Source organism: Lissotriton vulgaris, chromosome 5, assembly GCF_964263255.1.
Source record: "Lissotriton vulgaris chromosome 5, aLisVul1.2, whole genome shotgun sequence".
Classification (NCBI taxonomy): Eukaryota; Metazoa; Chordata; class Amphibia; order Caudata; family Salamandridae; genus Lissotriton; species Lissotriton vulgaris.
The window spans coordinates 1,067,392,533-1,067,420,391 of record NC_141693.1 but is presented as its reverse complement, the minus strand read 5'-3'; the positions used below and the strand labels follow the sequence as shown (position 1 = coordinate 1,067,420,391).

The 27,859-nt window shown below is 43.3% G+C and overlaps 1 protein-coding gene across 1 annotated transcript in view; it reads left to right on the top strand.

Annotated features, from left to right (window-relative positions):
• The window catches only part of ITPRIP (inositol 1,4,5-trisphosphate receptor interacting protein), a 184,205-nt gene that overhangs the window by 42,226 nt on the left and 114,120 nt on the right, over positions 1-27,859 (top strand). Inside the window, exon 2 of the mRNA XM_086922754.1 lies at positions 16,962-17,101. The gene's annotated coding sequence lies outside the window, so the exon portion shown is untranslated. The remainder of the gene's footprint in view (positions 1-16,961; positions 17,102-27,859) is intronic.

Below are 27,859 nucleotides of genomic sequence, written 5' to 3'. Positions count from 1 at the left end.
AAGTAACTCAAACAAGTAGGAGCTCTACGAAATCCACAAATAGTACTTGTTTGACACCCCCCTAACTCTCTACTTTTATCTGTTGCCTGAGTGATTGAGCATCACTTGCAGCAAGACCCAGGCTCTCAACTACATGTCCCTTCATGACCAGCATTTCCTCATCTGAAGTCAACATTTAACTTTTGCAAACATCAAGACTTTCAAGTACTTTAACACCAGATGTGTTTCTATACAAAGCCACCCTCCTTGCATTACACTTCGGTCCGTTTTTCAGCTCTACCAAGTTACTATTGATATTCTTCAATTTGAAAGGTCCCTTGAACTTTGATCATCCAGATGATACCCTTACAATTTAGTCTTAAACCAGTCACCTTTGTCAATCTTCTGAGACAGTGCTTCAGCTGATTCGACATTCTTCTTTACACTTCTAGTCCAGGCATGTGACCAGCACGGCAAAATGTTAGAGACATCTTTCCTAACCCTCATCTTGTTAAAGGGGGACACACCCATTTGGTTACTTGATGTAGCCTAGAAGGCTAGGTGTCTCTGATCACCTCATCAACTTACAAACCCCTCCTGATAGCCACCTATAGAGTTCCCTTCACTGATCTGTTAGTCTTTTCTCCCCCGCCTTTGGATTGTGGATTGTAAAGTGAATTCTACTTCTAACAAAGAACTCTTTCATTTAATCTGAAATTCACTGTAATGATGTGCTGTGGTACCCCTTTTCTGATACAAAACACATTTAAAATCGTTAATATTGCTAGAGGAGGTGACAGTACTCATATATATTATTTCTAGTCACTTGGAGTGAACATCCACTTTGACATCTGCAAATAGCTGTGCTTCTGGGAGGAATTAAAATGGAACTATGAATTATAAAGAGATCTTAAGCCAAGGTGAACGTGGATCACCAATATGTAGGGGTTGGCTGCTAACACTCACTCCCACTTTTAACTGCTTCTCCTCTTCCTTACACATGGGACAACCAATCACACTTCTAGTGACATTTGTGTCCAAACCCAGCCACCAAAAGAACCCTCTTCTTTTTCATTGTCTGACCCAGGTGCTGTTTTGTGTGCCATTGTGATCAGATTATTCCTTAATTCAAAACGAGGCAAACATCTCTCACCTCCCATGGCCAACTGGTCATTGTACACTGTCAACTCGCCCACAGTTTATTGTAAGAGCTTAAAACCTGCTGTAAAACAACTTTCTTCCCTACAACCTTCTCTGATTAAGTTTATTACAGCTTTCATTTCTTCATCTTTATCCATGGCTGGCAACCAATCCTTCAATGAAACAGCATCATAGATTCCCCTCTTTAGCATCATTATCACAAGATACAACCATTCCTTCAGATGTATATTCATCCACTACTCCACTCTCCATAGGCAGTCTTGACAGAAAATACACCACACAGTTTTTCCATCCTGGAATGTACTCCATTGTGTACATGAAGCATTGTAACTTGGCAGCAAACCTGGGCAACCTGGCAGAGCTTTTATCAAAACCCCAGGTATCAGAATCTTAAGCAGCTGTTTGTGGTGTGTTCTTACAGTGATATTCTTCCATACACAAATATCTTAATATATTCCACACCCCACGCTGCTGCTAATGCTTCCTTTGCAATGACAAATGCTTTTTTCTGAGTTACGTAAATGGGCTGCATATGCAACTGTTACCTCTCTAGTCCCATGTTTTTGGACTAAGACTGCACTGATTCCCAATGAACCGGCATCTACTGTGATGATAGATTTCATATCTACGTTGAAAGGGGTGAGCAGACAAACATAAGCAATGGTATCTTAAACAGTTTAAAATACCTTTTGTTGGGCTTCTTGCTACAAGTATGTTATACCCTCCTCAGTAATGCTCTTAGAATGTCAGTCTTATCAGTAAATCTTTTAACAAACTTAGCAGAATACTCGATCATGGTCATGAAGGACCGGAGCTGTTTTGTTGTATCGATTGATGTGCTGGCATTTACAATTGCACTAACCAGATCTTTCTTGGTTTCACCCCATCACCCAAAATGGTATAATTTAGGTACTCCACTTCCCTTTCAAGGAAACAACATTTCTCTTTATGTAGTGGCATGCCAGCAGCTGCCAATATTATTAGTACCTCTCCTAGAACCTGATCATCTTTACTTACAGTATTATCTAATACCAGAATGCCATCTTGAAAGAAAACAACGTTTCAGCGGTCCTTCAAAATTTCAGACATACTAAACTGGAAAACATTGGCAGCTAATGCCAATGCAAATGTAAGCTTCTTAAATTGAAAAATGTCCTCAGGTGTAACACACACTATTAAGGCTTTGGTTTGAATTTGGCGCTAATCCCTTTTTGGGTTGAATTTTAGAAAATGCCTACCCCTTTCAGTGATAACACCATCTCATTCATGTTTGGCAAAGGATCAGGTTCCAAGGCTACAATTTAGTTAAGTGACCTTAAATGTGCACAAAATCAAAAGCTCCCATAAGTTTTTTCATTATAAATATAGGGGGTAACCATTCAGACATCTCAAAAAGCTCAATAACATAATTCTTGACCATTTGTTGCAGTAATTCATTTAATTAAACCATGATGACTAAGGGTATTCTCCTAACTCATAGGTGCTGTTCCTTATCTTAATACAGTTTTATGCATGTATTTTTGATGTACTCAATCTATCTTGTAAAACAGTTTCAAAATGTGTAAGAACTCCTTCAAAACTCATATCAGAAACCACCATATCCTGATCCAATACTATCCGGTAGATTACTATACTTATATCATATTGGTACACCCATCCCGAAATCAGTGGCCCTGATTGAGCCATATAAACCTTACCCATAACCCTGTGGTAATGGAGCATTATTTCTGCCCACATATATCCTGCAACATAGATGGAACTCACTTGGTATCTCAGTGGATGTATGTCCTTTGATAGAAGTTAAACATCTGGTTGTGTATTGCCACACATGTCTTTTGGAATTATTCCGTAAAAGGAACCAGAGTCAACTATCAAACTAGCCGCTTTTCCCTTTACTAAAATCAAGTGTCTTCTTCTAGTGTATCCACACACTTATTGCCCCTGTTGTGCGATCTTCTTGGTCAGAGACTATTGCTGCAATCCTGATTTTCCCACTGTGACCTACACGGGAAATATGACCTCCCTTGCCACATTTCACACAATCCTTGCCAATTGCTGGGTAATGTTTGGACTACTGGCCATGCTACTGGCTGCCACACCTGAGACAGTGCCATGTTGGATTTTTACATGTTGTACTCTACCGTGATCTCCACCATTTGATTCAGTCTAATTACCTTTTGTTCATGGAAGATGCTTCTTTCTAACTGCCTTTATCTGAGAACTTTTTTCCTGATGAGTCTCTTCTACTACCACCACTTCTTGAATCTTTGTTGGGCCCAAGCGCTGCATCTATGTTATACTGAATTCTGAATCCTCAACAATCTTCACTATTGAGATTGCAACTATTCAAGTAGAATTGCTTGCCACCCACAATCATTCTTGTACCTTTCCACTAGAACACTGTACTATGAACTGATCCTTGTCCAACTCCTCTGTTATTCGTTCAAATTAACATTTTGTCATCAATTCACGATGTCTTGCCACAAGCCCATCTATATTCCCTCCCATCTTTTATGGTGAACTACAGGATGTCTGCCTTGTCATTGTGATGTTAGTAGTTTTAACAAATCTGTTGGGGAGGATACGTTGGGGAAGTGGGGAGGGCAGGAGGGGATTGTTTTGGGGTGTTCTTTTTAGTGCTGGTTTGTTTGGGCATGTCTTCTATGAATGGTGTCAAAGGTAAATTGCGACAGATGGGGTGTTTAGCTTACTTTCATTGTTCACGGTATCTAAGACGGCAGTGGAATCTTTCCTGGTCCCAACACCCTTCCCGGACAGGCTCCTTTAGGGAAGATGCCTCCCACCTTTGATACCAGGGGATTAGTGCCATGCATAGACAGAAACTTAACCTGTTGTCGTGGAACGTTAATGGGCTGGGGGACAAGATTAAAAGAGGGGTAGTTCACCAATTTCTGAAACGTCATGCACCTGATGTGGTTCTCCTACAGGAAACCCACCTGATGGGAAATGGTTGTCAAGATGGGGTTTCCAGATGGCTGCTCACTCCGCTTTTGGTTCTGGCTCCTGGGGGGTGGGTATTTTGATTCGCAAATCCTTCCCCTTTCTGGTCAGTAAGATCGATACGGACCCTCTGGGGAGGTTTGTTGCGGTGTCCAGGGTTTGGGAGGGAGCTGCCCTCAACCTGGTATCTGTGTACATTCCGCTGGGCCTCCACACCCTGGTCTTTCCTGACCTGGGGGATCTCCTCCTGAACCTGCCAGACGGTAGATTGTTGATTGGGTGGGACTTTAATTCCATTTTGTCTGATTCACTGAATCGTTGGCCCAAGAGGGACCTGCCGCTTTTGGGCAAATGTATATATGGCTTCCTTGGGGCTATGGGCCTGGTGGATGTCTAGCGATATATGAGCCCCGGGGAACTCCAGTACACTCACCATTCGGGAGCCCATCGCTGCATGTTGCGCATAGATTATATTCTTACTCTCACGCAACAGATCCACATTGTTAATGATATTCAACACCTGGCTAGGGGAATCTCGGACCACTTGCTGTGCTGTGCAGGGTGGAAGTGGGGGAGCCAGCGGCTAGCCGTGTGGCACCGCTTAACCTCTGGTATCTCACTATTCTCCCTATTAGAGAAAGGGTGCTGAAGGACTCGGATCTCTATTTTATTCCAGCTCCTAGGTTGGTATGGTTAAAAATGGGGTTGACACTGTGTACCAATCTATAATGAGAAGGGAATCAGTGTGTCAACAACACACTGATTCCCTTCTTATTATAGATTGGTCCCACTAGCACTGTATTTTTAAATCACCAACACCCACTCCACCACACATTGCACCACACATAGTCTTCCACAAAAAAAGTGCTCCTACGTAACTCCGAAAGTTGTAGCATGCCCCAGTTCGTAGAGAGCTGGGATGGCCCCAATGATGAAGCATGTCACCGTGGGGAAACCCTGGTGAGTGAGGGGACTCAAGAAAGACATATTTTTTTCTTTTGGGCTTCTTTCTGACCGTATTGGCCAGGAGCCACCGCCACAAGCTAGGTCTAAAAACCCAATATCTTGGGTTTATGTTTTGAGTGCTTTGATTGTGACCATGCCTATGTTTTTTCAATAAAAAAAGAAGCATCTTTTAGTAAAGGTGATTTTTACATTCTGTGCTTGAAAATACCACTTTTAGCAAAAAGATATTTTCTTGCTCAGCCATCCAGTAGGCCTCTGCTGGGTTTGTGGATTGACTGTCTGGGTCCTGGATGACAGGGGCTGGAGAGGGGCAGAGGCTCAATATAGTCTAGGTGGGTCAGGAAAGGACGGAATAGACATGGGCTGCATTTAGAGTAGGGGGAGGAGATTTCCTTTCACCTGAATGGGCCTGGTCTGCCTCTGACAATGCCATCTCCACCTCCTGCCAGGAAGCCACACCAGATAGGGCAGAACTGGTTCTGACTGAGCACAGACACTCTCTGCCTAAGAGGACAAAGTAAAAATGATGGGGCCCAAAGCCCTGATCTTTAGAACTCTTTTGGACCATGAATATTGCCAAGAAGAAGAGCTGGAGAAGCTGTGAGGAGGAACAACGACTTTGCTGAGTGCTTTGCTGTGTTGGCCTGCAGTGGCTGCTTCTGTCTTGAGCAGTGAAAGGACTGGACTAAACTTTCTGCAATCTACTTTTGTGAGTTTCTCCAAGGGCTTGAGGTAGAGCTTGCCCCCCTGTTCAAGAAGTCTCAGGAACAGCAAAGACTTCAAGTTCTTCTGCCCTCAGCACTGGGGACTGTGTGTTTTGTGCTGCAAGAGAGGAAAAAGCAACCTGATGCCGTCTACGACGCCTCTGCTGACTCTGTGTCCTGAAGGCACTACAGAGGGCACCACAGCACTGCCACCCTGGTCTCACCGATGACGCCTGTTGACACTGCCACCAAGCCACTGCTCGCACCATGACCGGTGGGAACTGCACTCCGCATCGCCTCACTTCATGATGCCGCCTTGGTACCCCCAACGACGTCGCTCCACGCCGCAATCGACGCCGCTGCTTGCACCATGGTTCGAGGGCACCACTCGTAAAGTTACACAATGCACCGCCTTCATCCCGCACCTCATCCTTGGCCTACTGACTCCGGCGCCATTGACTCCAGTTTGTGAGCCGACGACATCGCTTCAGCAATGACAATGCTGCTGCTTGCACCGTGACCTGCCACCACCCCAAAGAGCACTGCATCACTTCGCACCGTGACCCTGGTCTCACTGACGACGCCATCTGATGCCACCATTGAGTCGCTGCTCGCACTGCGACCAGACGGCATTGCAGGGCACAAAGCTGCACTTTGCACTGCAGCACCCGACGCCCGCCGACGCCAGCGCTCCTGACTTCAACCGCGAGGAGTTCGATCTGCAACACGTGTGACTTCGAGGCCCCTACGTATCCTGCACTGACCTCCGGAACTGACGCCTGCGGACGCCCTACTTTCGTAAGCTCAACGAGAGGTCGCCGACGCCCTACATTTCCAAAGGTACTGTTTTGCGGGTCTTCCCGACACCGTAGCTGGGCCGCAATGGCGCGGTCAGCCAAAACTGTCTGGATTTGTTTGTTCACAACGTGTGATAGCCCCAGACGGAGCTATCAACTTCAAGGAACTGTATTTCAAGGTTATTTTGATAACTGAGGATTTCTAAGTACTGTATTGTGGATTTTTATAATTTTTTGGTCTTGTCTGAAGTATATAAAAATATTGGATATTTTTCTAAACTGGTGTGGTGTTCTTTTGTAGTGCTTACACTGTGTTACTGTTGGTTATGTGCAAATGCTTTACACACTGCCTCTAAGATAAGCCTGACTGCTCGTGCCTAGCTACCAATGGGGTGAGCAGGGGTTATTTTAGGAGTGTGAATGAATGAATGAATATTGGACTTGTAGAGCGCAAACTTAGCCCAAGGGCGTCAAGGCGCTGTACGCGGAACCTGAGGGTGCAGACAAACAGACATGCTCAGACCCAAGTCTGTGAGAAAAGCCAGGTCTTTAAGGCTTTACGGAAAAGCGAATGGGACACCTGACTCAAAAGCTCTTCCGGGAGGGAGTTCCACAGTTTAGCAGCAGCAAATGAGAAAGCTCTACCTCCCCAGTCGACCTTCTTAAACCTCTGTACTGTCAACAGGTTCTTATATGAGGACCGTAGCAGCCTGCTAGGGACATAGCGATGGACGATAGCCTTAATCCCCTCTGGACCTGAACCATAATAGGCATCAGGAGTCAGGCACAAAGTCTTGAAGAGGATCCTATGGTCCAAAGGTAGCCAGTGCAACAGCTTAATAGAAGCTGTGACTGAGTGATATTTTGGTAGGTTCATCACCAATCTGGCCGCAGCATTCTGCACCATCTGCAGGCGTTCCACTAGGCCTTTGTTAATGCCCAAATAATGGGCATTACCATAGTCCAATCTGGACGTTACCAAGGCATAACGGCCTGCTTACCTGCATCAAAGGACAGGAAATGGGATATGTTTCTAAGGATCCTAATGATCCCAAAATAAGTGGAGACTGCCCTGCTGACCTGCAGGTTGATGAACAGTGAATTGTCCTCGATAACCCCTAGGTTCTTACCATGGGATACTGGACAGGGACAGACGCCAAGCACTTCCGGCCACCAGTCACTGGACCAGCTCTCCTGTTTACTAACAAAAATCTGGACCTCAGTCTTCTCTCCATTCAATTTCAGAAAATGTTCCACCATCCAGGAGTAGACTGCCTGCATACAACTCCTAAAGTTAAGGGCAGAATCCCTTATACTATGTGAAACAGACACCATTATCTGGGTGTCGTCCGCATAGGACAGCACCTCTAAGCCATAGGATCTCACAACCTTAGCAAGTGGAGCAACATAGATATTAAAGAGTGTTGGGCCCAGGGAGGAGCACTGGGGAACACCGCACAACAAGGGTTTGGGGGCTGAGTAGAACTTGCCAAGCTTCACCGTCTGTGCCCGCTCACTAAGAAAGGAAGCTAGAAGCCCCAAAGCCGAGCCCCCGATACCTATCTCTCTGAGGCATTCAACTAGCCTGCAAGGAGACAGGGTATCAAAGGCTGCGGTGAGGTCAAGTACAACAAGCAGGGTGGTGTGTCCTGCATCCACTTGAGTACGGATATTGTTAAAAACAGCCGTCAGTTCTGTCTCTGTACTGTGGTTCATTACGCTAATAGGGGTTTAACCCATGCAGTCACGGGGACCTGGGCGCTATGTGGTACATATAAGTGGGGGGTCCCCGCAAGGAAGATATGTTGTATTAGGTATGCTAGTACTGAGCAAAATTAAAGAAATACACATTTTTATGCAACTTGCAAAGTATTGTTGTTTATTAACAACACTGAGCACCTAAACTGGTGACAAATACTTAATAATAATTGGTATCTACTAAGAAGCCCCAGGGAGAGGGGAGAAAGGAAAACAAGGGGGTGCTTAAAGATGTGAAGTGCAAAAAGAAATAGGCATATTTAGTCAGAACAATCAAACAATGACATAACAGAATCAAACATTTCAATTGCAACAAGCCGATATTTGTGGCCAAAATTAATACATTTTAGAAGGACATTCAACGGTCACAGTCTATCAATGGAAAACTCAGGGATTTGGACCGGATGTCAAAATAAACACAAGCCATCGACGTTTCGACCCCTGTATAATAGGTCAGATAAGGTCCTTAGGCGGGGTCTTCATCAGGACAAAACGGGGAAGGTGGTGATGGGGCAAGATTATCTGAAAATTTAAAAACAGAGTGTCAGACATTAAGAAAGGTAACAGCTAATGTTGCCAAATAACTGAAGACGTCGTAAATACGACGTCAGAATTACTTATAATCACAATTACCGTAATTGTTTGTCACCAGTTTAGGTGCTCAGTGTTGTTAATAAACCACAATACTTTGCAAGTTGCATAAAAATGTGTATTTCTTTAATTTTGCTCAAGTACTAGCATACCTAGTACAACATATCTTCCTTGCGGGGACCCCCCACTTATATGTACCACTCTGTACTCTGGTGGCTTCTGAATCCATGTTGTGAACCATCGAGTAGGTGGTGATCTTTTAGGTAGGTGCTGAGATGAAAGTTTAAATAGGTTTCCAGAATCTTGGCTGGAACAGTAAGTAAGGAGATCTGCTTGATTCTTCAGTTCTCCAGGTTCCAGTGAAGGTTTCTTCAAAAGAGTCTTCACTACAGCCATCTTCCACAAGGTTGGATACAGTCCCTCTGAGAGGGCAGTATTCAGAACAGCAGTGAGATGGGGGATAATGATCTCATGGCCAGTTTTTAGCACCTTGAGGGGGCAGGGATCCAATGGGGAACCCGATTTGACTCGATCTAGGAGCCGATCAGTCACCTCAGAGGAACAACAAAGGAAGGTGAGAAGCCTGGGAGTCTCCTACGTGAGCGAGGCCTCACTCGGAAGAGGAAGTGATCCGGCGTTGGAGTTGGATGCTTCCAGCCCGGAGTAAATGTCTGTGATTTTAGTTTGTAAGAAGTCAGATATTTTATCCCAGAGCTCCTGGGAAAATTCTGAAGGGTCAGTGACATGGGGGGAGGTAAGAAATGTAATAACCTTGAAAAGATCCCTAGAGGATTTCATAGATTCAGTAATCTTTGAAAAGTATACTCTCTTTTCCTCCATTATGGCTGCTTTATACTCTTTTAGGCACTGTTTATGCAATTCCCTACTCAAAGCTTCTAAGTCTACGCGCCACAGCCTCTCCTGTTTACAGCAACCCTGGCTCAACTTTCTGAGTCTCTCCGTAAACCAGGGAGCAGAGGTTTTTTTCTTGCTGAGTCGTGCTTACTGACAGGTGCAAGAGTGTCCATTGCTGTTGACAAATGTTGCGATAACTCAGCAGCTGCCAGATAAGCACTGAAATGCTTAGTGAGCTTGAGATTAGGAGGGTAGAGAGCGACTCCTTACTTATGAGGCTAAAGTTCCTTCATTGCTCCAGATTCCTGTTGCCAGAGAGAGCCATCGATAATGCCAGGAAGTGTAGGTCGAAAGGGATGGCACCGTGTTCAGACCAAGCGAGGGGGATCCGTTCCCAAACCCTTATACGTGGGTAATTGGGGAAGACACCATCAAGGGTATGTCCAGCTATATGGATGGGATTTCTGATCAGCTGTGAAAAAAACCCACAGCACCTCAAGGTTTCCAAAAGACTTTGGGTATCCTTACATGAAGTATTATCTAATTGAAAATTAAAATCCCCCAAGAGAGAGAAGTTGAATCTCTCAAAGTAAGGTTTTAAAAGCCTAGTAAAATCCTGACTAAAGGATACCCTGGAGCTCGGTTGCCTATAACATAAGACGCCAGAGAAGCTATCCATGGGATGTAGGTTAATTGAAAAATAAAAGACCTGATAGAGATCGGGAGCAGCGGTCAATGCCTGAGTCCGGCAGATCAGAGTTTCTCTATAAAGAATGCCCACACCCCCTCCCCGCCGACCTACCCTATCCAATCTAGCAAGGGTGTACCCAGAGGGGATAGCGTCTACAAGATCAGGACCTGAAGCGTCCGTAGCCCAACTTTGGCACGGACGGGCGCAGACGGGCTTACCTTTGGCACGCACACTGCGCGCGTCCGCTACGTGATGAACCGGCCATGCTGCTTAAATAGTCTGAGGACTAGTGCGCTGAAACTGCCTGGCTCCGCCCCTTAACAACCGGAAAGGAGCCTGAGTATACGCCGGCGCCCTCCACAACAAATGGGAAAACACGCGGTGGAACGGGGCGCTGGCGAAAGCACGCGGAGTCGCTGAGAGGGAGGTGAGTCCCCAGAAGGTAAAAAAGGAGCGAGGAGCTCAAAGCAAGGTGCAAAATAGCAGGACACAGTACAAAGTTAATAAAACTCCACAAGATTGAGAAATGTTAAAACATTAGAGCAGTTTAAAAACACTATAGCGTCAGTATGTGCTTGTTATCTACGCGCATCCGCTGCGTGACAAACCGGCCATGCTGCTTAAATAGTCTGAGGACTAGTGCGCTGAAACCCCCTGGCTCTGCCCCCTGAACAACCGGAAAGGAGCCTAAGTATACACCGGCGCCCTCCACAACAAACTGGAAAACCTGCGGCGGAACAGGGCACTGGCGAAAGCACACGAAGACGCTGAAAGGGAGGTGAGTCCTCAGATGGTAAAAAGGGAGCGAGGAGCTCAAAAAGAGGTGCAAAATAGTAGGACACAGTATAAAGTTAATAAAACTCCACAAGATTTAGAAATGTTAAAACATTAGAGCAGTTTAAAAACACAATAGCATCAGCATGTGCATGTTATCTACGCACGTCCCTTCCTTATCCTGACCAGAAGAAAGGGTCCCTACTTGGATAAAGGTGCAAATCCTTGCCAACTAGAGACCCCATTTCTAACAGATAGCATTCTAGTACCAGCCTGATTTAGAGTTTGGTGGATAGGCTATTCCATCTAAAAGGTGAAGGATATACCGTCTGCTATATTGTAAGTGCATGCATTCTATATACTTGTAATAAGGCGGATGGGATATCGATCACATTTGTGATGGAGTAACCCACCTGCCAAATTCGAAATCATGCCCTAAGTCACTCATTAAAATCCTGAGTTCATGCCTGCCTGGCAGCTGACATTACAGTCTTGTCAAATAATTTGAAAGCCAATATCAAGAAGACCCAATTGATGGTATAACTGATGTTGAAACTGATTCCTCGAAGGTAAGACATTGGTTGTGGCAAACTAATATGACTATTCGGACATAGTGATGAGGCAGGGGACAAGGGTAATGTGATAAACAGATAGTAGTTATATTTCATATCAACACAATCTGGCAGTGGAGAGGTGCAGAGTGTCTTGGTGGCGAGGAGAAAAGTAACAACAATACTCAATACAATATTTTAAGGTGCTTGAAAAAGATGGGCAGCATTGGCAACATTTTAGAGACATGGAGCCTATGTCTCCTTAATTCCATTTTTTTAAGGATTCAGGCTAGGGTTGTTCTTAAGCGGCTTATACGCAGCAGTAAGAAGACTGCATATTATAAAAAAGTTCAGTGGTTCAATTACTGTTTCTTCATGTTTATTGGAGGCAAGCTTCAGATGTGCTTCCCAGGGACCATCTGGGGTTCGACTGAATTTATGAACCACCTGAGATGATACCATTACATTCAACTAGCTGACATTTGAAGTCAGTTTAAAGATACAACACATCTTACTTTCATATACACATGGAAGAAAGAATATATGCTGTAAACAATTACAGATTACATGCTTCACATACTGCACAAAACACTATTACTTATATAACTATACTAAAAGAGAATACAAGTTATTAATAATAGTAGGGTGTAAATGTTCAAAGTAAGTATGGAGAACAACTATTGCATAATATTATGTTAAATTCACTTTACATTTAATACTAGATACTTCATGGCACAAAGTAACTCAAACAAGTAGGAGCTCTACGAAATCCACAAATAGTACTTGTTTGACACCCCCCTAACTCTCTACTTTTATCTGTTGCCTGAGTGATTGAGCATCACTTGCAGCAAGACCCAGGCTCTCAACTACATGTCCCTTCATGACCAGCATTTCCTCATCTGAAGTCAACATTCAACTTTTGCAAACATCAAGACTTTCAAGTACTTTAACACCAGATGTGTTTCTATACAAAGCCACCCTCCTTGCATTACACTTCTGTCCGTTTTTCAGCTCTACCAGGTTACTATTGATATTCTTCAATTTGAAAGGTCCCTTGAACTTTGATCATCCAGATGATACCCTTACAATTTAGTCTTAAACCAGTCACCTTTGTCAATCTTCTGAGACAGTGCTTCAGCTGATTCGACATTCTTCTTTACACTTCTAGGCCAGACATGTGACCAGCACGGCAACATGTTAGAGACATCTTTCCTAACCCTCATCTTGTTAAAGGGGGACACACCCATTTGGTTACTTGATGTAGCCTAGAAGGCCAATATCGTGTCTCTGATCACCTCATCAACTTACAAACCCCTCCTGATAGCCACCTATAGAGTTCCCTTCACTGATCTGTTGGTCTTTTCTCCCCCGCCTTTGGATTGTGGATTGTAAAGTGAATTCTACTTCTAACAAATAACTTTTTCATTTAATCTGAAATTCACTGTAATGATGTGCTGTGGTACCCCTTTTCTGATAAAAAACACATTTAAAATCGTTAATATTGCTAGAGAAGGTGACAGTACTCATATAGATTATTTCTAGTCACTTGGAGTGAACATCCACTTTGACATCTGCAAATAGCTGTGCTTCTGGGAGGAATTAAAATGGAACTATGAATTATAAACAGATCTTAAGCCAAGGTGAACGTGGATCAACAATATGTAGGGGTTGGCTGCTAACACTCACTCCCACTTTTAACTGCTTTTCCTCTTCCTTACACATGGGACAACCAATCACACTTCTAGTGACATATGTGTCCAAACCCAGCCACCAAAAGAACCCTCTTCTTTTTCATTGTCTGACCCAGGTGCTGTTTTGTGTGCCATTGTGATCAGATTATTCCTTAATTGAAAACGAGGCAAAAATCTCTCACCTCCCATGGCCAACTGGTCATTGTACACTGTCAACTCGCCCACAGTTTATTGTAAGAGCTTAAACCTGCTGTAAAACAACTTTCTTCCCTACAACCCTCTCTGGTTAAGTTTATTACAGCTTTCATTTCTTCATCTTTATCCATGGCTGGCAACCAATCCTTCAATGAAACAGCATCATAGATTCCCCTCTTTACCATCATTATCACAAGATACAACCATTCCTTCAGATGTATATTCATCCACTACTCCACTCTCTATAGGCAGTCTTGACAGAAAATACACCACACAGTTTTTCCATCCTGGAATGTACTCCATTGTGTACATGAAGCATTGTAACTTGGCAGCAAACCTGGGCAACCTGGCAAGCTTTTATCAAAACCCCAGGCATCAGAATATTGAGCAGCTGTTCGTGGTCTGTTCTTACAGTGATATTCTTCCATACACAAATATCCTAGTATATTCCACGCCCCACGCTGCTGTCAATGCTTCCTTTGCAATGACAAATGCTTTTTTCCGAGTTACATAAACGGGCTGCATATGCAACTGTTACCTCTCTAGTCCCATGTTTTTGTATATAAGACTGCACTGATTCCCAATGAACCGGCATCTACTGTGATGATAGATTTCATATTTACGTTGAAAGGGGTGAGCAAACAAACATAAGCAATGGTATCTTAAACAGTTTAAAATAACTTTTGTTGGGCTTCTTGCTACAAGTATGTTATACCCTCCTCAGTAATGCTCTTAGATTGTCAGTCTTATCAGTAAATCTTTCAACAAACTTAGCATAATACTCGATCATGGTCATGAAGGACCGGAGCTGTTTTGTTTTATCGATTGATGTGCTGGCATTTACAATTGCACTAACCAGATCTTTCTTGGTTTCACCCCATCACCCAAAATGGTATACCTTAGGTACTCCACTTCCCTTTCAAGGAAACAACATTTCTCTTTATGTAGTGGCATGCCAGCAACTGCCAATATTATTAGTACCTCTCCTAGAACCTGATCATTTTCACTTACAGTGTTATCTAATACCAGAATGCCATCTTGAAAGAAAACAACGTTTCAGCGGTCCTTCAAAATTTCAGACATGCTAAACTGGAAAACACTGGCAGCTAATGCCAATACAAATGTAAGCTTCTTAAATTGAAAAATGTCCTCAGGTGTAACACACACTATTAAGGCTTTGGTTTGAATTTGGCGCTAAACCCTTTTTGGGTTGAATTTTAGAAAATGCCTTCCCCTTTCAGTGATAACACCATCTCATTGATGTTTGGCAAAGGATCAGGTTCCAAGGCTACAATTTAGTTAAGTGACCTTAAATGTACACAAAATCAAAAGCTCCCATAAGTTTTTTCATTATAAATATAGGGGGTAACCATTCAGACATCTCAACAAGCTCAATAACATAATTCTTGACCATTTTGTTTCAGTAATTCCTTTAATTAAACCATGATGACTACGGGTATTCTCCTAACTCATAGGTGCTGTTCCTTATCTTAATACAGTTTTATGCATGTATTTTTGATGTACTCAATCTATCTTGTAAAACAGTTTCAAAATGTGTAAGAACTCCTTCAAAACTCATATCAGAAACTACCATATCCTGATCCAATACTATCCGGTACATTACTATACTTATATCATATTGGTACACCCATCCCGAAATCAGTGGCCCTGATTGAGCCATGTAAACCGTACCCTTAACCCTGTGGTAATGGAGCATTATTTCTGCCCACATATATCCTGCGACATAGATGGAACTCACTTGGTATCTCAGTGGATGTATGTCCTTTGATAGAAGTTAAACATCTGGTCATGTATTGCCACACATGTCTTTTGGAATTATTCCGTAAAAGGAACCAGAGTCAACTATCAAACTAGCCGCTTTTCCCTTTACTAAAATCAAGTGTCTTCTTCTAGTGTATCCACACACTTATTGCCCCTGTTGTGCGATCTTCTTGGTCAGAGACTATTGCTGCAATCCTGCTTTTCCCACTGTGACCTACACGGGAAATATGACCTCCCTTGCTACATTTCACACAATCCTTACCAATTGCTGGTTAATGTTTAGATTACTGGCCATGCTACTGGCTACCACACCTGAGACAGTGCCATTTTGGATTTTTACATGTTGTACTCTACCGTGATCTCCACCATTTGTTTCAGCTGGGAAAACATCCTTTACGACGCAACTTTTACAACGCAGTGCCTTTACGACGCAACTTTTACAACGCAAACCATTACAATGCATTGCGCTGGGGGGCACTCTAGGATAGGGAATACATTTAATTTACTATCCAACACCTTCCCTAGTGTCCACGGGGACTGGAGTTGGAATAGTAAATTAAACTATTCACTATCCAGCACCCCAAAGCACTATGCGTTGTAAAGGTTTTCGTTGTAAATACCGCGTTGTAAAGGCATGCGTGGTAAAAGTATGCGTTGTAACGTCATACATCCGTTTCAGTCTAATTACCTTTTGTCCATGGAAGATGCTTCTTTCTAACTGCCTTTATCTGTTTTATCTGAGATCTTGTTTCCTGATGAGTCTCTTCTACTACCACCACTTCTTGAATCTTTGTTGGGCCCAAGCGCTGCATCTATGTTATACTGAATTCTGAATCCTCAACAATCTTTACTATTGAGATTGCAACTTTTCAAGTAGGATTGCTTGCCACCCACAATCATTCTTGTACCTTTCCACTAGCACACTGTACTATGAACTGATCCTTGTCCAACTCCTCTGTTATTCGTTCAAATTAGCATTTTGTCACCAATTCACAATGTCTTGCCACAAGCCCATCTATATTTCCTCCTATCCTTTATGGTGAACTACAGAATGTCTGCCTTGTCATTGTGATGTTAGCAGTTTTAACAAATCTGTTTTCCAGTCTTATCTTCATTTATTTGAAGACATCTTTTATCACCTCCACTTTTGAATCTACCACTTGTGGCTAGAATTAAATACATGCTGTCTGTCTCGCCTAAAGATCTTAGCAGTATTTCCTTTTTGCAACTAGGAGAAAAATCTAGGACACCCATTGCTTCTAAATAATTTTGGAATATGTCAATCCATTCTTCCTATTCTATATTGAGAGTTCCTGAAGGTTTGAGAAAACTATATAATTATTCCTTGTGAGAATGTCATGTTCATACAAATATTTGAGCATTGTTTTATTATCTCTTTTTCTTTCTTTATTTTTATGTTAGCTTACAGATACCTGTTTGTTTTGTTGCAGTGTTGTTCCTATATTTATTATTAAACAAAACTTTGTTTTTTTGTGTGATTGCAGCGTTGCAGAAAATCCTTTAGGTTGTGCTATTTGTCTAAGATGTGGATAGCGTATGATCACATGATTCTGAAGAGGCGTTGTCAAATAAGCCGTAGAAGACAAAGGTTGCGGTGAAAGAGAAAAGAAAAGACAGACAACTGGTAAGTGGTAACAAGCCTCTGCGTTGAGAGTCTCAATATGTTTTAGTAATGTGCTTTCCGTTTCAAGGAGCAAAACGTGTGTCTACAGACACCTATTTTGGTATCGCACAGACATAAATGTTCAGTGCATGTTGAGGCTTGCAGATTGTGCCCTGCTGAGTCACACTCTAGTAAATAATGGTTGGCGCATGTCGATGCTCATGGCATGAGCCCATATATACTCATGGGGTAACCCATAAGTCTGTAGGACCTGGACACAAAGTAATACGCACAACAATTGGCCCTCATAGATAATTAGGACAAGCTTAATTAATTAACATACCCTGCAGCAATACAACTAAGCCTAAACCCCCAATCATCTGGAGTGAGGTAAGTATTAAATCAGCAAAGGGAAGAGCACATAAAAAATTACATAAACATAGAAGTACATATGAAAAAAATGTATTTAACTATATTTCAAATCAGCTGTACAAATACAATATTTACATACAAACGATTGCTCCAAATGTGTGCAACAAATTGATCAGAAAGCACGCTTTTGAGTAAGTTTATAGACCAAAAGGGGAAAAAAACAGTACATATTTAATATAATTTAGAACCAAGCCTGTAGTTACAGCATTCTAAACCACTAGAAATTTGTTTCACTATATAGAGATAATTGATGAAATCAATAGTACCTCTCTGTGGATGCTCTCTTCCATCCAGGCTGTAATGAAATGTCTACGTTTGGACCCAAAAACTGGGGGAAGGCGTCGAAACCTTAAATTCGTGTCTTCATCAGGGTAGTGTAATGAGAGCAACCTATGGGGAACAAAGGAGAAGAGTATTCAGGTCATTGAAATTCAATTACTAAAAGTGTGTGGTAAAATGCAAACTCTATCTCTATGTATAGCAAGACCTCACCCATGTTCTTGCAATGGCCAAGCAAGGGATCAATAGATCAATTCGGAAGATAGCGAAGGCCATCCGGCTACTCATCTGTAGGTGTGGCTCCCTAAAGAAATTTAATAAGGTACCACAAGTACTAATGGAACCATGCTGGAGTCTCACTGCCTCTTTGGATAAAAAGCTCAAAAAACGCTCACCTTAAATATACAGTCAAGTGATATAATAAGCAAATTCAAATCAGGGGGCCACCAGTTGGACAACTTCAAATCAAATTCTGCATTGTAAGAAGACAAGGAAGTCACAAAATGGTTTAATTACAAGGGTGTATTGTGGCTATCAAGAACGGGTTAAACAATAATTCACCAAAACCACAGATCTAATCTCAAGACATCAAGGTTAAAAGAGCACCTTGCGAGTAAATCACCCAGTTGGCTCTGTAAAAGCAATAAAATAATTATCAAAATATGAAAATATCTTCAGTGAGGAAAAAATTGAACGACAGCAGAATCAGAGCTGCTTACATTGAGGGCTACAATGTAGCAATGGTTCGCACTCAACCGTAGCAATGCGAGAAGTCCGAAAGAGAGAGAGACTAAAATAGGACACAGCATCCTCATGCACGCTGATCGCGGTTCGTCTGTTCACAGATGCGACAGGTCCACCCCGGCGCAATGTCTGATTGGGATGGTCTTGCATCAGGGATCTTGAAAATCATTAAATTAGCAAAATGGGCCTGAACCTTGCCCCTTCAAAGAATCAATTGGTAATGCTTGCAGAGCAGATATAAAAAAATTCTTCCTCAAACCCATCCCGAAGAATAATTACAATAAAATGTACATTTCCATCAGTGCAAAATTTCTCTGGTTGGTTGTTGTACATAAAAAAATGTACAAATAGAAATACCAATGAGGACATATGTTAGGAACTCCTAGCGGGCCACACTACATACAGCAATGCCTTAACGGTACTTCCCACACTATGTGACACAAGCCCACTAATATGCGCATTATGGCGTGATTCTGACAGTTGGATGCCGCAATAATTATAGCAATGAATTATGAAAAGGCTCCAATTTTGAGAGGGCGGGATGTCGCAGACACACTTACTGATGCAGATGGAGTTGTGTGTTTCGGCAGTCTATCTTACTGTTGTGCCAGCAAGCTTTCGGAAGTAGTCGCTCTAATTAGTGGCTTCTAGTCGCGCTGTCAGAGCCAGCTCCTGGTGGTCTTCACCATAAAATCGGCACCAACTCTCTCTGTTGTGATAAAGTTCAGTGTTCCAGTTGCTGTTTCTTCAAACCTCTTGGAGGCAAGATTCAGACGTGCTTTCCTGAGGCCAGCTGGGTTTCAACTGGCAAGTTCATACCGTAGCATTCCACTGGCAGCCATTCTAAATCAGCTTATAGCTACAACACTGTGCTATGGGTCTAGACTCAAATAGTGACAGGCATTGGCAGATTTTTAAATACATTCCTGAACCAAGATTAGGAAAAAGCTGATCACTGTTTTAAGTATGTAAAGAGCAACTATGAGAATGCATACCGTAAACTAGTCAATAGAAATATAACATGCTGGCCTGCCAGTCCTTAACCTGTTTAGCGCGTCGAACATTCCGCCCCAGTGCGGACGTTCGATCGCGCTAACGGGATTCGGACGTCCAACGGTCGTGCGCAGCACCAGCGAGGTAGTGCACGCGACGACCGTTGGACGTTCGCAGCACGGAAAGGGTTAATGTGTAAAAGAAAATAATACCAGGACCCAACGTTTTGCTCAGGCCTGCTGCATTGAAGGCTGGCGTGCTGTATACCTCTTTAATCCACCACTGGACACTCTCTGCTTCTTTATATCAGTCTTGCAGATTAATTTCCATCCATGCTTTCTCCCATGTCTCACTGTGTTACCGCCTTTCTCTTCCTCCTTCTTTCCCCTTCTGTGTTTTTCTCTTCCTTCTTTCCCTCTTTTGTGTTTTTCTTTCACTTGCTCTGGGATGTATGACGTTACAACGCATACCATTACAACTACCTACCATTACAACGCGACCATTACAACGCATACCATTACAACGCATAGCGCTTAGAGGTGCTGGATAGTGGTAAGTATAATTTACTATTCCAACTCCAGTCCCCGTGGACACTAGGGAAGGTGTTGGATAGTAAATTAAACTTATTCCCTATCCTAGAGCGCCCCCCAGCGCAATGCGTTGTAATGGTATGCGTTGTAAAAGTTGCGTTGTAATGGTAGGTAGTTGTAAAAGTTGCGTTGTAACAGGTGTAAACCACTGAGGGGATGTATGACGTTACAACGCATACCATTACAACTACCTACCATTACAACGCGACCATTACAACGCATACCATTACAACGCATAGCGCTTAGAGGTGCTGGATAGTGGTAAGTATAATTTACTATTCCAACTCCAGTCCCCGTGGACACTAGGGAAGGTGTTGGATAGTAAATTAAACTTATTCCCTATCCTAGAGCGCCCCCCAGCGCAATGCGTTGTAATGGTAGGTAGTTGTAAAGGTTGCGTTGTAACAGGTGTAAACCACTGAGGATATCAGAGGTCATTACTTTTATACATTTATTTTATTTAAAAAGGTGTTATATAGCGCAAACATGACCACAGGGGGTATCAGAGTGCTTTATTATTTAGCCATCATGAAAGGTACAAGGTAGTAACCGCAAACCAACAAAACAACATAAAATCATAACAGTCTCATAGAAACTAGCGAGTCCTTGAGAGCATTGGAAGCTATGCACAAGATAAATAATTAACATAATTTGCTCAGAAACAATATCTTTGCAGTGGCTTTTCAAATAGATCCTTGACTGTCACATGGTTTGATCTGGAACGTTCAGATGTCGGCTGCTTTGTCTGAACGTTTATCTTAAACATAGCCTCATTCAGTGCACAAGTCGGGGGTATATGCAGATAGGCGACGTCTACCCACTGTTTTCACAGGATATATGCCATCCACCCTGCCAAGAAGCTGGGCCCCACTGAAATATGCTGAACTTGTCTCTGTGTCATTTTCAGACACCGGGACACTTTCAGCAGTGCATGCATGTTGTCTGATTTCCATTCCCAGCAACAAGGTGCTGGTAGGGAGGGTTTATTTTTGTTCAGCTCCAGCTGAGCCAAAGATAAAGGCCCAGTTAACCCTTTAATTGCTGCCGTCGGCCAACGGTCGTCACAAGCGCTACCTCCCCAGTGCTGCGCACGACCGTTGGCCGACGGGCCAGCATTCGTTCTCCGAACGTTCAGCACTGGGCGCTGAACGTTCGACGCTGGGAACGGGTTAAAGGGCCACCAAGCCATCCTTTTGTTCCAATATGACGCTGGCTGGGTGCAGTCTGGAGCCTCACACTTAGATATGAGGTATAGAAGGGGAAACAAAGACACACTGCCTGTTATCACTTCACAGGTACTTAAGAGAGGCAATCTTTTAAGTTTGTTTAGTCCCTGTATATAAGAGAAATGCATGCACTGTAAGATTGTCAGATGTGTTGGTCTATCCCAGAATTTAAACAAATAACACAATTTAAATATCACTGTTTTATTTCTTATATGGAGCTATTCATCCCAATACGTAACATACAAGTATACATTGACAATAAAGCATTTAAGCGTGTAAATCAATGCACAAGATGTTTTACATAAGACAGTGAGGGTTACAAGGTGTAGGAGTCACATGCCCTTCATAGCTCACTGTGCTATATTAGTAGTGCAATTTATGAACTGCAAGTAACAAAAGGATCTCTATGTTAAAAGAACTAACCCACTTACACTCATTAACATAAAGTAAAAATCTGTCATCTGCATACTACATGATGTGCTTTGCAGGAAACACATTAAACTTCTATACTACTTTAATTCAAATCTGGGACTAGAAAACACAGATATTCCAGCAAGTGTTAACCTCCTGAGTTCTCTTACCATTAGTATTATTCCCTGAGATTTACGTGGCACACCTGCAGCAAGTGCTTTCACCCCATAAGATATTTTAAAACGCAGACTTTGCAGCCAATTAAGCAGAACAGATCTACTGCCATGTTTCGCCTGCCTGACAATTTCTTTGTGGTAGAGTTTTCAAAAAATGTATATGGCCAGGGACTACCTAAACCCCCCTCCCTCCTTTATCAAACCCTATTCAAATGACATGAGAGGGATTTCTTAGGAAGCGGGGGTCGTACAACCCCCGGCCGTATTTATTAAACATAAAATTAAAACAAAATTGAAATAAACAAATATATACATGATTACGCAGAAAACTTTTCACGACATTGATTACAATTGATAAATACAGATGTCAGATAGCTAACCTTAACATAATTCTAGTACAAGGTATTTCCTATCCGAATCTAACATATTAACCATAATCATACAGCATTTACTTTTTCTGCGTATCCTATTTGGGCCTACGACAAGGTCACTAACTGGTGTCAGATCCTTATCAATTAACCACACACTCCAGTCGGAGGGCCCGTTTACCTCGAGGGTACCCCCCCCCCCCCGGTTACCCCCATACGCTCTATTAACTCCATTAAAGGGGGCCCTTGCATCTCTGCGCCGTTTACTGGCGTCATTGTGCACGTGCGGGGTGGCCAACCAGCCTAGAGAAAGCGTCACTCCCCCCTCCCCCGCACCCATCTAGCCAACCGGCTGTAACTGCCCCTGGAGTTCTAGGAGAGACCACTTGTCCCTCCCCATGGGCGACCCCATAAAAGAATGGCGCCGCCCTCTAAGGACCTTAAATTTACTGCTCACCAATGATGAGCCATCCGCCTGACCAAGTAATAGCCCTCCATACGACGACTGATGACCTGCAAACGGGATAAAGTTCTAAGGAACAAAACATATTAGTACGACACACCTGTAATCCATTACATGTGCAACAAACCTGTGAAATAACCTTCATAAATCACAAGACCAAATAAGCTGCTTTAGGGGATGGTGGCTGGGGAAAACAATTACAGCCTCGCTAGAGGCTGGTTGAGCAGGCCGTGGAGCGCTGAGTCAAAGAGGCAGACTCTCGCACTCCCCGGCCTTTTAACCCCTTACTTGCCAGGCCGGCTCTAATCGGCCTGGCATTTGCTCCTCTGGTGACCCGGAAGTGATTCTATCACTTCCGGGTCACTGGGAAGCCCGGGGAACAATCGGCTTCGGGGCGCGCCTGTCGTGTCATTGTAGCGCAACAGGCTTGCCTCCACGACAGAGAGAGAGGAGCCGGTGCGCCCGCCATACTTGTGGCGTGGTCGATGCCCGCATCACCTTTCTCTTATCTGAGGCCCAGACTTTGCGTTGGGGATGCAACACTTTTTTGGCACAACCCCAACACAAAATCGAATTTATTAAATCTCATAATGCACTTAAATGTACTCATAATAGACCTGCTAAACATACGTGTGAGGTCTTAATATCTGATGCCAATTCTTGGGCGCTCATTTCCCGCGAGGCAAGTGTGATGTCACCTGCTGTGATGTCACGCACCATGTCACTTGTTGCCTAACATCTAGCAAATCCTTTGCGGGTAATGCTCCCAAGATTTGGAACTCCATCCCCCCAGACATCAGAATGACCGCATCCTTCCCGAAATTCAAGAAGTTACTCAAAGTCCTCTTCCTCGAACGTTCCGGAGCATACTAGAACTCCACCTGGACTTTGAAGTTCCATGATCTCGGTGACCCCAGAGCTGATTGACTTGCTTATGACTTTCCGCCCTGTGTTACGCTGGTCTGCTATTGTACAGACTGTACTCGCTCATGTGCCCCTTGCCTTGTTTTCCGTCCGCAATGTCTGTCTGATGCCTCTGTACTTGTTGTGAAGCGCTCTGATACCCTCGGGTCCAGCTAGCGCTATACAAAACTTTAATAAATAAAAATAAATAAATACTGCTAACTTAGTTAGTGCCCGCACTTCTTTTTAGGTCTCGCCTATTAATCCCGCAAGGGATAATAGACGAGAGTATAGTGGGCAAACCAAGGTCTGAAACCATCGCGGATTGTCCCCAATGCAAGTGAGGTACTCAACCGCGACGCTTCCCCAGCGCGCGCTTAGCCTCACTTCTCAATCACACATCACGCTCGCACGTCAAAGGCTGATGCTCCCCCGCCAATGCTCTCCCGCCCCGCCCCCCCACAGCAATGCCAAGGTCTTTTTTTTTTGCCGCGCGGCGTCACTTTTACAGCTGTGCGGCACCAGTGCTTGTTTCTTTTCGCTTCTTTGCAGCGCGCACCACTCGCGCGCTCACTGAAACACCTTTATAGTACCTCACAGAAATATAAATTTCTGATAAACCAGTTAACTGATGTTTTTTTCGAACATCACAAAACTTCATCAATGTTTGTCGGGATGGGAGGGGGCAATTCTGTGAGCATGGGAATAGCACATTATCTCCTGCTAACTCATATAATAATGAATAACACTTCGGCATATAACACCGTCCTAACTACGTGTCATGCCCATCCAACCGAATTTCTTATATTGTTGTTCTTTTGTCAGAGCCGACTCGCCATACTTTTCCGAGAACTGTGTCTTGTGGATGGGATGGTGCTCCATACTAAGAATGTTCTCTGAAAAGGCCTTCTCTCCTTGCTGGACCTAGCACCACGTTATAACCAATAGACAAACAAGTAATGCTTCATAACGTGAGACAAAAGTGCCTGCACGTAAGATTACAATCGTTCTTGCAAGCTGCTAGGCTGTCTTTCTTCTTTTCGTAAAGACATGGTCATCCGTTAAACTGCATCCGCCCTCATGACGCAGCAAAGCGCAAAGGCTTGAGTAATTAAACATGTGAATGTGAGGCAGTAAAGTTTTACTGTATTTAATGTTACATTTTCTTCAAAGTAGAGACTGGTGCTCAGTAAAGTGCTTTGAACTGAATATATGGTGCTTTTTTTTACCGCTCTCTTACTCAATAGGACATGCTCATATTTTCCTGTCTTCTTTGGGAAAATTTTCTTGCTCAAAATAATGGAGTAGCAACCAACGACGAGAATGCTAGCCCGAGAATGCTAGCCGGAATAAGTTATCACGGGCACATGACTCAGTGTGCAAAAGATTGTCCCTTCATAAACAGTGGAGTACAGTAAAGCAGCAAGTGAGCTACCAAAGAGAAAAGCCGCAGCTCGATAAAGTAATTATTCGAGCATTTTACTTATAAGCCCCACAGGGCGACAACTGTCGTATCTTCTGTGCCTGCACAGCTTTGCAACTAGCGACTGAAAATATCACCTTTAACTTTTGTGTAAATATAGTCAGCCGGGCCACTGCGGACTGTGAAAGTCGTACATCTCTCTGTCAGTGAGTCGGAGATTAGTGGAGCAGATGAGGACACTGCAAGGAATTGGACAACGTTGAGTTACTTCAAAGGAGCACTGCAAACCACTGAAAGGGCGATATGCCTGTGTAGAAGACGACTGCAACAAGCCACTTGCTTTCAGTGCTTCTCTCAGCCCCAGGACCTTTCCGTTCTCATCTTAATTCCTTCACTTGCATGATAACCCCTTACGGGCAACTTAAAGTGTCCATTGAACGAGTTTATTTTACTTATATATTAGCGCATAATCCGAACTTTATTGCTTTTAGGCGCTAAGGAATAAAGAAGTGACATGTTCATATGGATATTTATGAAGGTAGACATTTTCACCTTCTCAAAACTACTTTTTAATTTTTTTTTACAATACTTTCAATTATGTGTCTTCCGAAACCACAGCTAGCAGCGCCAAGAGGCCTTTCGTATTGTATAGTGCACACTGTATGCTGCGCTCTCTAACTTCCGAATGTGAATCCAGCAGTGTAGCAGCCAGTGTGCAGCTGGTGCAGTGACACCGAGGCGAAGGGGTTTGAAAGGCCCTATAGTGCATTGCATCTGCTGCAGTTAAAAACACGCATTTGTAATGCAATAGGTCTCGCATTTACACACGTTTAAGCTTTTGGCATTGTAAATGAAAATACCTTTCATTTATGTTTTAAAAACTAAAACATAAATAAAAGGCATTGTCATTTACAATGGCAATAGCTGAAACTCTTGTAAATGCGAGACCTATTGCATTGCAAATGCTTGTTTTCAGGACTTGTACCCTAGCCTCGTTTGATTCAGTCTGACCTAATCAGAATAAAGCTGTAGTGAGGCCCCACGAGTGCTATTTTATTTTAAGACTCGTTGCAATGCCTCATTTTCAAGTTAATAAACTGTAAGAGGAATCAAATCCGTCTGTAAATGTGCCGAGATAGATTCGAACCCTGGCTGTCTTGCGTTAATTGGACGCTCGTTTGTTGCTCCTATTTAAAGTTGGGCGGAGGTAGTCACATTAGCCACACCTCGCCAATTATAGCACAAACAAAGGTGACGCAAGAGCGGAGCGTGCACCGGCAGGGACCTTTTGTCATTCCCTTGAACGAGAGCTTTGCACGGAGGACGCTCATCGACAGAGTTAAAGGTAGGCTCGAGATATGGTTTATTTTCGCCAATAAAGCAGGCGGTATGCAGCGAGACATGGAGGGCGGCTTTGTGGAGAAAGGACACACAAAGAGAAACTGAGGGCTTAGTCCGACGTTTTTTTCTTCTTTGTCGCCATCAGTTAAATGTGTCTTGTGCAAAGTGTTGTTAAAGATGGACACCGCAGGCACATTGTGGTGGTGCGCAGGAATGGTGTGCAGGAATACGTGGAGGGAGCGGCCGATTTACTTCACCCCCCCCCCCCCCTTCCCCAGGATTATTAAGGTCTGCAATTAAAACCAAATGCGATATACCAAGGGGTGCCGTTTGGGTGTTCAGAGGATTCGCTGTTGCTTCCCCTGTGCTGCTACTTTTGGGCAGCTGCTTTGGACTACTTTCCACCCCGGTTTTTTAACCATATGAATTACCTTTTAGATTTATTATGAGTGAGCATTCCGTCCTTTATTGTGCTGTAGTAGAATATTAGCAAACTAGTAGCATGATATACACCATAGGGTGCGCTTGGTTTAAAAACTGTTACATTGTAGAGTGGCCTTCGGGTCTGGTGCCCAGACAGATACCGTTCTGGTATCCTTGCGTTCCTGGTCCTGTCCTGGCAGTTTAGACTGGACTGTTCCTTTGCATATCGCGGGACACCCTTTGGAGCGAAATATTATGTTAAAAAAATTGATGGACTGAAATATGGTTCTTGAGTGCAAGTGGCTGAGGTTAATTCAGTCGTCCATTGCATGTTTCCCTTTTCATAATATTAGCTGGAGCATTGCAATTATTTCACGTTCCACCCATGCTAATTTCTTATTGCTGCCTTTGTTAATTTGCTATTAAATATGAACTAATTTTAAAGAATTATGAAGCAATCGTCAGAGATGTCCTGATAGAGGAATTGTATTAGAGTCAGTGGCGTCACTAGGGTTGGTGTCACCCGGTGCGGGTAACTCATGGTGTCACCCCCTCACGACTTACCGCATGGACCTCCTCCGCTCCGAGTCCGCCAGTGGACACGGATGGCAAATAATGGGATCATACAGAATCCTTAGTAACGTTTGTAAATTTAGTTCCTATATTTACAAAGGCCCCATAGAAGAAAAATGTAATTCAACAAGGTCGGAGCCTATCTCACCCAAGAATGTCTGCAATGAAAGCAGTAACTCGCTGAGCTTCCTACATAAAATACAAATCTGTGACTTGCATGGTGTATGCTTCACTTTGCAGCTGGGACATTAACTCTTTATACTTTGTATGAGTCAGGCCTGGCCTGTAACTAGACTGCACACACACAGATCTCGCCAGCAAGTATATTCACCACCAAAGTTATCTTACAGCTACAATGCTTTGGAATTTGTTGGGTACAAAGATCTCTGCACCAGGTGTCTAATCGATTCCCAATAAACTATTTTAAAGTGAAG